The sequence below is a fragment of the Adiantum capillus-veneris genome, chromosome 21 (assembly GCF_014529385.1).
Source record: "Adiantum capillus-veneris isolate H3 chromosome 21, ASM1452938v2, whole genome shotgun sequence".
Taxonomy (NCBI): Eukaryota; Viridiplantae; Streptophyta; class Polypodiopsida; order Polypodiales; family Pteridaceae; genus Adiantum; species Adiantum capillus-veneris.
Genome location: NC_140951.1, coordinates 100,440,679 through 100,449,821, shown reverse-complemented (window position 1 = coordinate 100,449,821; position 9,143 = coordinate 100,440,679). Strand labels below are relative to the sequence as shown.

The window sequence follows — 9,143 nt, the reverse complement described above, 5'->3', positions numbered from 1 at the left end:
GTTTAGCATTCAACTCGTGCCATTCTGTCATCACATCCACTTCAAAAGTGTTTGTCAACCATGCAGGCGCAAAAAGCTGTTTTGAATTGGACCCACGTTGTTGGGGCTTGACCCTGGTTCAACAATGCGGTCCACCATTGAAGCGCATTCCCTCTCAAGAAAGTGGCAGCCTTGCGTATCTTTGAAGATTCCGTGAAGTTTCCTCCAGCATAAGCTGCATCGAACTGCTGTATGAAGGTCAAATCCTTCAATTGATCCTCAGTTCCTCTGAAAGTTTCAAACTTCACTCCCTGCCCACCTTCCTTGTAATCCTTAAGCTGACTCAAAGGAGCCACATTATCATAAACAGGTGCCTGTAACAGTGGTGCTCTATGATTGTTTATTCCAGCACTCGCATCAACTGTTTTACCTGTGGTATCTGCATTTGGTACGTATGGCTGCCAAAAACCAGCCATACCAAATTGTGTTCCAGGCACTCGAAACTAGCCGTAGGCACCCTGAAAACCTGGTTGGACACCCATGTTCGCGTATATAGGGTTACCCATGCCTGTTTGCATTGTCCCGAACACATTCCCTAGCATATAACCTGTGGAAGGTCCAGCCATAGCTTGAAACACTGAACCACCTCCAAAATAACCAGGATAAGTAATAGGTAATGGAAGGGTCTGACGCATAGCGTGTTCATTACTCCCTTGACGATGCACAATTGGTTCCTGTCCAGCTAAAGCAAGTTGCTTTGGATCATTGGACACCGCTAGTTGCTCAACCACATGGGCTTTCCCTCGAGCATCATGAGTCTTCTGCGCATTGGAAATCTCCTTTTCCTGCAACGGCTCAGTCATGCCCTATGTAGGAGGCTGAAAACCCTGTGTCGAAGCCTGTAAGAACTCCTGCATCCTTGGGTTGTTAGCCAATTGCTGAAACATGTCCATGCAACAACGCAGTTGAGTTCTAAACAACCTGTCCTCTTCTTGAAGAGTTGAAGGAACTTTCTCCGTGCCATGTGAGGAAGATCCCTCTTCAGGTACTTGGTCTCTCTTCTCTTCCATAACGACAAGCTCTGTGTTGCTTTCACCCACAACAATCCACGCTGCACTTTTTGAAGAAAAAGTGACTATCCCGTCAATGGAACCATATAACCGGCCTGTACAACATAGAGGGCTGTACTATTTCAATTACCTGTTAACTTTACACAGAGCACTGAGAAGGGAAGAGAACACAGTTGCGTCCAGCGACTAGAATGTCACTGCGCACACGAGACCGACACCCTGTAGGCCCCAAAGACTGGCGCCCCTTTCGGTATTTCTTTATTCAAATTAAGGTAGACGATCCGACCACTTCGCACAAGCTTTCACAAAGCTGTCCAAACCTGGCGAGGGCTGAAAACGCAGGTTTTCGACCTGATTTTGGCAACATAACGGCGCAAAAACCCCTGTAGGTCAAAAGCACCTGTCTAGGACGGATTCCCTCGCTATCTGGAAGTTTTCTGGTGAGCTGTCACAAAAATTCAGCAGGTTGTAATTCCTTGTTTTTCACTGCCGGGTGCCCAAAAGCCTGTACACGCATCCCAAGGCTCTCGCGAGGCTCCCTCGGTGTTCCCTTGCAATTTAGGTGCGAAACCCTAAACCTGCAGAAAAACACAGCAGGCTGTAATTCGCTGTTTCGGATCGTTTTTAGCGGAGCGAACACGCCTACGCGTGTCCCAAGGGCTCTCGCACGCAATGGGACAGTTCCCCTGTAAGCGAGAAAACTCTCTGAACTCGCAATCTTTCGCGATGGAACTGTGCGTACCTGTGGGGGATTAGCAATTAGCTAATCCGGTTCCTATTCAGAAGGCTCTTGCCTTGGCAAACGCACATAAACCCCCAGAATTGTACATGTTCAACTGAGTAGCCCAACTAGTGGGGCATTACCATATGTGCCAAAGGGGAGAGAGAGATGCACGAGAGCAAGTCATCGCGCTACATGAGACAGAGGAGAAGGCAAGCTTTCCATTAAAGCTGCAGACCTGCACCCACTACTCACACACACACTGCAGGTCACTTATGTGTGAAAAATCAGCCCCCTCTCTCTTGGGCGCCTCCTCTAGCTGAGGTGTCCTGCAGATGGCTCTACAACTGCCAAGTGTCTAGTTTGCCCCTTTGAGTTAATTCCCTAGTTCCCACTGACTTATAAAGTTATAAGTGACTTTCTGAGTGGCCCAGAGTTCATTTGGCGCACACAGGCTTCCATACTCATCAGAATTCAGTGCTAACTGGCCCGACCAGTCCCAGACTGACCGACCCAGACTGCCGCTGTGAGAAACCTATTCGGCCGCAGCCGTTTCACACTGGCCATGCAATGTCCACTTGCACCTTTTCAAGGGTCCCAGAGAAAATAAATAAAAATATCTAGTACTTATTTACGGAAGGCAACAGGAAAAATACACCTCCTGGTGACACAAAGGCTGGCTGTACACCAACCTGTTGTTGAAAGACTTCTACACGCAGGTATCTAATCAAACTGAAAGCTGCACACACACACACTCTCACAGGATGAGGGCGAAAACTGAACCAGGGCAAAGAGGGGACGTAGAGGTGGACAGCACACCGAAGCTGCAGTGCACAGAGCAGGGCAGTGCACGCAGGGTTAGCAGCGCGCAGAACAACTTCTGACAACGCGCAGAGCAGGGCAACGCCATGAACTGTCTCCACACGCACACACACATGAGCATACATCAACACAAAGTTCAGCGTACTGAGTTTCTGTCATGACTTCTGAGATAAGGGCAAACTCAGCCATAATGAAGCCTAGCACTAAAAGAAGCATTAAATCGAAATATCTTTGTGATCAACTTGAACTTCGAGGCCACAAGGCAAGATGGGCCGAGCTCATGTAGTAGTTCAACTTTGAGATACACTACCGTAAGGATGCTACCAATGTGGTGGTCGATGCCCTTAGTAGGATCCCGGAGGTGAATGCTCTTTCGTTCACCGAAATCTCCATTGACTTCTATCGTTTGTAGCCCGAAGAGCAATGGCAGTCTGGATGCATGTAGGTTGGCTACAGAGAGAAAGGTAGCCGGAAAGCGAGAATGTACACAATGTCAGCTTATTAAAGCTTAACAAAGCTAAACGTCAAAAGCCTGTTGGGCTCTTACATCCTCTGCAAATTCCCGATAAGAACTAGCATTCTATGGATTTTGTAGTTGGATTGCCTTGGACGAATAGTGGTCGTGATTACCATCTAGGTCGTTGTTGATTGACTCACGAAAATGGCGCATTTAATACTACTCGCACCACTATAAAGAGTCATGAGTTAGCTCAGCTCTTGTAGAGCACTAATGTAAGTTGTAAGGTTTACCGAAGGAGATTGTTAGTGACCATGACCCTAGGTTCACTAGCAATTTTTGGCAAATGGTCTTCCAAAAATTGGAGACGCGCTTAGGTATGTCATCCTTAGATCAGTCTGAGACTAATGGACATACTAAATGCACCAACCAAACCATGGAAGATATGCTACATGCATATGTCTCCCGCCGTCAGTCTGAATGGGAACGTTATCTACCGCAGATTGAATTTTCTCATAGAAGCACTCTGGCACAAGTTATGATCAAAGGAACAGGCGGTCTCTAAAGGCTTCTTACCCCGAGTATTTGATCAAGTGGAAGCATCAACCTGAGTCAAGTGCTACTTGGAAATCAATACAATTCTTCGAGGGTCGTTTTCCCGGTTTTATCACCAAGGATATTGCTAAGGACAACAAATAAAATTAAGGGGGGAAGTGTTACGTCCCTAGACATTAGGATGGGCACCAGAGCTATGCCACGGCCAAGTGTCAACATGACCCTTTGGTTAGGGCGGTTCTATAAATAGGACCCTAGGCTCATTTGTGAGCTATCTTGTGGAATCACCACACTTAGACTCTAGGCCCTTGGTTGCTCTACCCACACACCTGTATCGGTGTGGGCTTGGAGGTAAGGAAAACCAGCCCTTGTGGTACCCACTAGAAAGTTGCAGGAGCATTGGTCGATCCAGAAGGTAAGACTACCAATCGGTAACGTCTATAACGTGTATGGAATGCGGTTTTCACGACATCACGCAGGTATATCCGTATCTGATGGTAACCACACCAAAGATCAACATTGGTAAAGTATCACATACCCGAGAGTCAATCCATGAGGTCATCGGTAACAAATACTTATTCTTGACGGTGACCTTATTAAGACCCTTGTACTCTACGCAAAAGCGCATCCCTCCGTTCTTCATTTTGGCGATAAGAAGACGAGCATTCCACGGAGATTTACTAGGCTGAATAAAACCTTTCGCAAGATAGGCTTGTAGCTACATAGCAATCTTGTCCTTCTCTTTCGGGCTGAACTTATAAGGTTGCCGAGAGACAAGATGGCAAGGTCGGATCCACGAGACAATGGAAGCCCATCGGATAAATCTGTTGGAAACACGTTAGCGAACTCTTTTAAAACAGAATATCCTTCTACAGTAGCATCATGCTCGGATGAAAGCACATTAACATTTAAACATATTGAATGACAATCAAAAGAGAAATCAAGATTGCAGTCCTTAAAACAGCAGACTGAGACAAACATTAGGATCTTGACACCATATCTCACATTCTTTTGTTTGCCCAAAAATAACCTCCCAATATATCGGCTGCCAATGACCAAATGATGGTGTCACACACACATGCGCGCGCCCGCACGGCTACCCGCACATGTGCTCACACAACAAAGAGACAAAACACGCACCAATCCATGAAAAGTAAAGTAAATACAACATATGTACGTGCAAGTATGTGAATGTGACTTACACGTAAGAGAAACTTACAGATATATCAAGCTTTTCAATTGGGAAAGCTCTGCAGGCAAGGATCCTGAAATAGCATTGTTGTCAAGTTTCCTGTGAATATGGAAAATGAGAATTTTACAGAATGTCAAAATACACCACAGCTTCATAACTGATTATAAGCACTTACAAAGTGATGAGGTTTGACAGGTTGTAAATGGCAGTAGGAAAGGTGTTCAACTGAATGTGGTTGAAACTTAAATTCCTACAAAGAAAAATTAGTCGTGCTAAATATAAAATTACAGACTCAAGACCTGTCTGAGTATGACATATTTCTTTAGATAGAAGGAAATAAGAGAAAGACATAAACAAAAAGCTACTGACACAACACACCACAGTACATGTAAATCCGCATATTTTTAATGAAAACGGTGACATTTTCTAGGAAACAACAGTCATACAAGTGTAAGAGGCTTGTTAGAGATCCTAGTGCAGACAAGTCGCCTAAAATAAGATTGTGAGGGGGTTTGGAGTTCCTGACATTGCTCAAGTCCAGATTCGTGAGATGATTAAGGTTTCTGATCTCATCTGGCACAGGTCCATCAATTCCAGTGTTCGATAGGTTCCTATGGAGACGGTTGCACAAAAGCAAAATCATGACATGCCCAATTACTACACAGTGCTACTTGCACATCACATAAAAGCTTATTTCTCAATTTATCATTAAAAAAAAAACCAAAAAAGGTACTTTAGAATTTTTCTCATGGAGAAACAATTTGAAAGGAACAAAAGTGACATAAACTGGATGCACTAGATGTAAGTCCTCACGGTGAAAGCATTTGCGAGTATTCAGGTGCAGTAGATGTGAGTTTTCTTCCTGAAGACATGACTCTAACAGCCCAAAATCGCAAATATTTCCAAAGTTTCGGGTAGTACTGAAAGAAAAGATGGAAACACTGGGAATTATGTTGATGAGATGAGGTCAAAATTTTTTGAAATGTTTTAACTGTTTTTGTCATTGTAGACATCTGATATATCGATGATGGTATTGCTCACCTTAAAAATTTTCTGAAATGTTTTAACTGTTTTTGTCATTGCAGCCATCTGATATACTGATGACGGTATTGCTCACCTTATACACACGCATGATGTTTTTTTTGTTTGGTTCACGCCTTTGAGCAACCAAGCCTTACATTGTATGAAATAGCAGCTACACATGCAAAAAAAGATGTCGTGTGCAAAGCTTTGTACAAAGAAAAGCACCTACACAAATGGCTCATTAGAATAAGCGTTGCGAAAGTCATGATAAGCCTTTCTTAATCTCTTGACGGCCCTCTTTACATAAAAACAGGGACCGTACAAATGCACCTTTGTAACAAATAAGGTTGGCGGAGATTTTCTCACTTATTGCATCTCAAGAAAAGAATAAAATATCAGTGGGAGGCTCTCATATAAGAACACTCTACAATAAAACTAGAATGGTCAATCAATTAGAGCTATGCACTTGATTGTTAATCATGTGCTTTACAAGCTTACACCATTGTCCATATAGCCGGTCAAGAGGATGCCACCATAACTGTAGAGCTTTTTAAAGAACCACTGAGAAAAATGCATCCTAGATGTGGATTGAATGTTAAAATCTCCCATCAGCAAACCAGGTCTTCCAAGTTTAATCCATGAATGTAGCTGCTTCCATAAATCACAGCATTGCTTCTCACATCATTCGGTGCATATACACCAGCAAACCAAATAATCTCAACTTAATATATAAAATCTAACAAGGAATCTGCCATAAACATCCCATTTAATCAAAACTGGCTGATAGTGTTTGCAAACTCCAATAAACGTTTCCTATGATGCATCTGATTGACTAGCAGCTTGAGCATATGCCAACATACGAGCACATGCCATGATGAAGGGTCTGAAACATGCATAATAGTGTCCTTGTTATGTCAAAGTTGAAGGTTAAAACCCCAAAAATGAATGGAATGTGAACGAGTTCCTAATGTACTTTATGTATGAGAACAGGTGGAGTTTGTCAAAAAGAAAGTTTGTGGATTTGATACGACCCAATGCAATACGTTTCCATACAGAGTGACATTTAACCTTGGCCAAAATTTGCTGCCCTGTTTTTACGCAAATATGTTTGCAAATCATGCACCAGAATATTCCACAGAATAACTTTCCTGTGCACATCCTCTCGCACACAGGCGACAACCTGACCGTGCGCCATGTCTTCACATGCAAACACGTGCACCCCTGGCACTAAACTCTCCGTGATGAGACGAGCATCATAAGGCTGAATTTGTGTCGTAGCTGTCAACCTCAACGGATGGAGGTAAGCACCCCGAGAACACTCAACCTGTGCACATTCATGACATTTCAAACATTCAAAACATGCTGAAGATAGAATTCAATAAGAACCGGCAAGAATCTCCGCATTTCTCGCCTGTGCAAATTCATAGCGCTTCAAAAACTCATACAATCTTATGATAGACTTGAGGCGGAAGTGGCGAGGATTCTTGCAATCCTCAGCGGAGCCCGAGCCAGAGATTTGCTTCCTCTTCTTCAATAATACGTGGAGCAGCTCTGTAAACGCAGATTGCGCGACCACAAATTCCACTTGCAGGCAAAAGAACTCTTCCACAATCTCTGCTTTTGTCTTGAAAGCTTCCACACCTCGTTGAGCCAGATAAATGAGTATGCTCGTGTCAATAGCCACTTTAGAACCCACAGGAAGATGGAGTAGACCATGAGCTTGATCACTTGTGAACAAAGTATCTGGTCCAGCCACCACCTTCACGCTATTGTTTCCCCTCTTCCGCTCCAACTCCATCTCAATATCTACAAGAGAATTTGACGACCAGTGAAAAAGATCAAACAACATGAATCTGTATATGTGAATCACAAAGCTTCATAAATGAACTTGTTATCAACTGGTTTGAAACAGAAAGATACATTGCAGCTCTTACATATCAGTTGTTAAGGTCAATCACCTTCAATCTGATGTAACACTACATAAGTCTAGAACCAATCTAGACACCAACATACGTACTCTTTGAGAGTCGACCCTTATGACGCACCACCAAATAATCTATTCTATATCATTAAAAAGAGCAAACCAATTTGATTCAAACGCCAAGGCAATCTCAACGTTGACGACTCAGCAACACATTCACAACAAACCAGATCAAGTAGTAGACAAAATTACGAGTCATCACAGTATTCAATAATGAAATTAGCAAACGACTAGACAACTTCACATCCAAGCCCTTAAAGGACCAATATATTATAAAAAATATGCTCATTACAAGAGAATGACACGTACGCATCAAAAGAAAACCGAACGAAATAGATCATCTTGATTTAAAGATCGATGTCTTGTAGAACATGGGTTGAAAACTAGCTGCTCGACTAGGTCATTGCATTGATCCTTGAGCTAAGGGCTCACATTCGAAATTTATACAAAATTAACTTTTGGGTTGACAAGCTAGGGATTAGTTGACTGAGTGCTTACTCCTCCCCACACGATGGTTCTTGTCAGCTCTCTTTCGAGAATGGAGGTAAACCACACAATTCCTCATCAAGTGGTTCACACTCATCGTTGGAGCTTGACCTCCACCTTTTCATGACTGAAACCAGATCTGTATCTTTAATTTCCTCTTCAAGCTTCTGAGCGACATCTTTTGCTCTTCTCCCATCTCTTCGCCTCAAAGCGAGATAGCAATTCACATCAGAGAACCTATCCACCTATTATGAAAGCATAAAATTTTCAACTATCCATACAACAACTTCCATAAAACCTACCAATCGAAGGATACTCCGCCACAACCTAACGCAGTCACAAATCGATCATAATGCTCATCAGACATTTCTTCCCAATCAACAACACTCAATTTTTTTGCAAGCTCCCTAAAAAAAAGATGAATATTAGCAGTTCCCCATCTAAATAACTCTTAAGCAAATGTAAAGGCAAAAATAAACATTTACCTGGGATTCTCAATCCAAGTGTCTAAGACGATGCTGAAAACCATAAGCCAATGCATACTTTAGAATAAATGGGAAAGATAATTGAAGGATCTTTTTCTCGGGGGGAAACAAAAACACGTGAGGTGTTACTTAATTTCAAGTCGCATCAAATTGCACCTCTTCCAATCTTGTATAGCACAAGACTCCGAGTCACTCATGATCAATGCTGGGTCATAAGCATCTGTGCACCTGCTGTTGCACATGCAATTTGTCAAAATGCTACAAATATACAAATACATTTTAAAATCAAACAAAAGGAAAATAAATAGAACCTGCTTGAAGTGGAGATTCCAGCCATGGATACCTCTGAACAAAACAACAAAAGAGTTGAGA

General features: G+C 42.8%; 1 pseudogene across 1 annotated transcript; it reads right to left on the bottom strand.

The window, feature by feature from the left end:
- Positions 1 to 6,882: 6,882 nt before the first annotated feature.
- On the bottom strand, positions 6,883 to 9,138 carry LOC147431430 (uncharacterized; annotated as a pseudogene). Its single transcript, XR_015185758.1, has 8 exons — positions 9,083 to 9,138; positions 8,928 to 9,002; positions 8,772 to 8,804; positions 8,589 to 8,693; positions 8,299 to 8,523; positions 7,533 to 7,625; positions 7,231 to 7,443; positions 6,883 to 7,143 (listed from the first exon to the last, which is right to left on the bottom strand). The product of XR_015185758.1 is annotated as an uncharacterized LOC147431430 (transcript).
- Between the last annotated feature and the right edge of the window lie 5 nt (positions 9,139 to 9,143).